Raw genomic sequence first — 3,941 nt, 5'->3', positions numbered from 1 at the left:
GTTTTTGTGAGAGTTGTTTTCGCTATAGGGCGCGTGCGCTCGCCACACAGACAGAGAGAGACATAGAGACAGAAAGCGAGAAATCACCCCCCAGGGGGGATGGTCACGCCGCAATCCCTTCTCCTCCATTCTCCTCTCGGGATCTTGGGCACGTACGCACACGCGCCCGGCGTGAGTTTTAAGCCACCGGGTCCGGGACGCGAACCGCGGTCGACTACGTGGGAGTCCAGCGACATAGCCATTACGCTAACTGCTGGTTCCCAACCTTCCCATCCATTCTAAAATTAAATTTGCATTAATACCTTCAGCATGTACCACTCAATACTTAGTGTCTGAAAACCATCTGATTTTGCCTGCTATTACTATGTTTGGGCTGCACTGACACAGATTAAAGTTGGGATTTTTCTCCTTTCTGCCTCCACAAAAGCAATGCTTTAAAAGGAGGGGAATAATGGAAAAAATAGTGAGGCTTTCTGGGTGCTTGGGATTAGCATCCTGTACCCTAGAAACATAAACCCTTCATTCATACCCTTTAGAGAGAATAGCAGTTGGAATTACTAAAAAAAAATAACAGTTTTCCATAACAAAGATTGTTATGACTAGGTAAGCCCATTGCCCTTGGAAAGAGAGCAGAGCAGAGGCTTTTATATATCTTAGTTGAAAATAAAAGCAGCCCCCAGAAGATGGCATAGTGGTTATGTGACTGCACTCCCATAAGGCCCACTGCCAGACAGGTGGCTTGAAACTCACACTGGGCACATGTACATGCATGCCCAAAATTCAGAGGTGAATGGAGGAAAAGGGATTGTGGTATGGTCATTCTCTATCTCTCTACACAGTGTGTTTTCTCTCTCTCTCTCTCTCTCTCTCTCTCTCTCTCTCTCTCTCTCTCTCTCTCTCTTTCTCTCTCTCTCTCTGGTGAGTGCATGCATCCTAGGGCAAATAAATAATGAGAGCAGTCCCAGGACTGGGAACATGGGCTCTTAGTCTAGAGTTGGCAGATAGACATCACAATATTGACCCACACTCAGAAATGTCCTATAGCCACAACAGAGGACCCTGCTCAGATCCCAGGCATGTAAATCCTTAGTGATTCTCCCCCTGGAGCCTTGGGAGTGGAGTCAGCACTATCTGGCTCTGAGTCTTCAGCCCAGGGGTACCTCTTGAAAAAGGTTATTTTGGATTTGCTACTTTTCTAAGAGGTTTTTGCCTTAGGATGCATACACTAGCCAGAAACAGAAATAGTGAGAGGGAAAGTGAGAAATCATCCCCCACGGCAGATGGCTACTTGGCAACCCCTTCTCCTCCTTTCTCTCCTCCTCCTCCCCAGCCAGGGTCTGGTGTGAGTTTCAAGCCACCAGGGCTGGGTCTCAAACCAGGATTGGCCATGCGGGAGTCCAGCAGTGTAATCACTATACCATCTGGGGGTCCCACTGCTACTCCTATTAAATGAGGAGAAGGGTTCCAACCATCTTACCTGTAGATAAACTGTAACCCACAGTAATACCTTTTAAATGTCTAGGGAAGGACCACTCCAGTTACGATAATAAAACAGTTTTTGGAAATGGTGTTTGTCTTATTCACAAAGGTTCAAAAGTACTTTGCACGCCAGAGGTTATTCTTACTGAATAAATGTTATATAGTTACATTTGGTAATTGATGTTTTCCTTTCTTAAATATTTAACTAATTTTACTTGAATTTTTTTATAATATAGCATAAATGACATGTTTTGTATAGTTTTACCAAAGTCCTATGTTTTGTTGACTCTAAGACATTACACTAGCCTTCATTTATTACAATTTTTTAAAAAACTGAACTCCTAGTATGAAAAAGAAATATGTTAGATTCTAGAATGATAGAGTATCTTAGGACATTCCCTAAAACTGACATTATGTTTAGACAAGTACTTACCAAACATTCACACATACTATCTTTATTTTACTCAAAAAAAAAAAAAAGTTAATAAATAGCTTAGCTTTGTCTCTGTATTCAATATATGGATGGCTCTGGTTGATAGTCCTAGTGTCAACATAGCTATTGAATATGTAAAAAATTTCAATATTTAAGTCATCAGAAGTACTATGAAGAAAATAAATAAAGTAAAATAATAGAAAACCACCTATTGAAATAGTGAAGGAAGATCTCCTCGAATAGGTAAGGTTTCACCTAATTCTGAAGGTCAAGAAGTAATTATGAGTATATAAAGTAATAATGTGTTGAAGACTCTAAGAAATACCTTCTAAACAGATGTAAGAAGACATTATGAGGGCTTAATCTTAAATAACAATGATATTTAAATGTGTTTGTTTCCACAAATGTTTACTGAGTGAATACAGTGAGCTGGAGATACAGTGATAAATAGAGACATGAAGAGTCCTGTCGTCCTGGAACCTACAACAAGGTGAGAAAGACAAACACTGAGCATGGGACTGCAGATGTGATGAGGGTGACAGCATAAAACAGCTGAAGGGAGCAAATAGATTTGATCAAATCTAGAAGGACTGGGAAGTTCTTTCAGGGGAATTAATAAGTTAAATTAAATTTTAAAAGAAAAACAAGTATTCATTGGATAACAAGGATTGGAGAACTCAGGAGATTGTCCAAGAACAGGCAGTAACTCAGGTGTGCTGGTTGCAGATTTTCTGGATGTGGGAACAGGTATGTCCATTATTTCAAGGAAATTACAGTTTGCAGACTGGATAGATATGATGGGTGACAGAGAACAAGGTACTGAGATATTGACTACAGAACAAAAGGAAGAGAGTATCATTCATGGCTGGGTAAAGAAAGGAGATGAGGAAGCCCACCTGAGCCTGATTGTTTTCACTGTAAACCTTGTGTAAGAATTAGTGAGCTTTTTTACTTCTTTCATCAGGTTACTATTTTCATTTACTTCTCTCGTCCACCTCTGAAAATATGCTATTAATAATACATTTTAGTTCTTTTTTTATGTGATTTTATTTTTTTTATTTAAAAAAAAATTTTTTTTTCAATTTATTTATTTGCATTCATTCACTGTATTACCAAAATTTTAATCCATGGGGCAATAGGACATCTGCATTCCTTTCCTCACAGCTCATTATTCATTTTAATCCAAGTAGATTTTTCTTGGGGAGTAGGGATAGAGCAGATTTTATGAAAACTAAAGTATGTCACAAAAAAAAGCTACATATGTCCTCCAAAAAGGCTTCTAAGGTAATTTTGAACTCAGAACATTTTTGATTTTCTTCTCTTATCAACAACATAAGAAATGCATGAGAGCAAGAAAAAGGTTGCCAAGAAACAAATATATTCCTTCATTTGAAAGCACAACTTGTGGGAAAGAAATACTAAAATATTTATTATTTTTCTAGAAAATATACCAAATGATAAAAAGTCCAGGTGATTTCTAGTCAGGTTTTTAACTGAAATACTGGGTTGCATAGTCAGTTGAAATTGTTATTTTAAATATAGCTTTATGACATGAAAATTTTTTCCACAATGTGTGGAACACACAATACAGTGGAAATTGTATTATATTAGCACAGTTAAATGTAGCTTTGAGAAGCAATGTGTAGAAATCTTGGGCCGTTAGGCGTGACCCATAACCTAGTTGTTGAGAGAATCAGATCTTGGGGCCAGCAGGTGGCAAAATGGTTAAGACACTGGACTCCCATATGACTAACCATGGTTCAAGTCCCAGATGTGCTTCCTCTGTGTCTCTGTAGTGGACACATGTGCCCTATAGAACATTTTAAAATAATAATAGTAAATAAAATTAAATAAATAATTCTTTAAAAAGAAAAGAGAGCACGATCTTATATGATTGTCCAGGCCCCAGAAGCATGAAAAATATGCTGGGCCCGTATGAACGTGTGTCCCAAATCCAAAAATGGAGAAATGGTGGAGAAGGGATTGCATTGTGACCATATATCCCACTGAGAGGTGTTTTTCTCTCTCT

The sequence above is a fragment of the Tupaia chinensis genome, unplaced genomic scaffold (genome assembly GCF_000334495.1).
Source record: "Tupaia chinensis unplaced genomic scaffold, TupChi_1.0 Scaffold145257_1, whole genome shotgun sequence".
Classification (NCBI taxonomy): domain Eukaryota; kingdom Metazoa; phylum Chordata; class Mammalia; order Scandentia; family Tupaiidae; genus Tupaia; species Tupaia belangeri.
Note: the sequence above shows the minus strand (reverse complement) of the source record.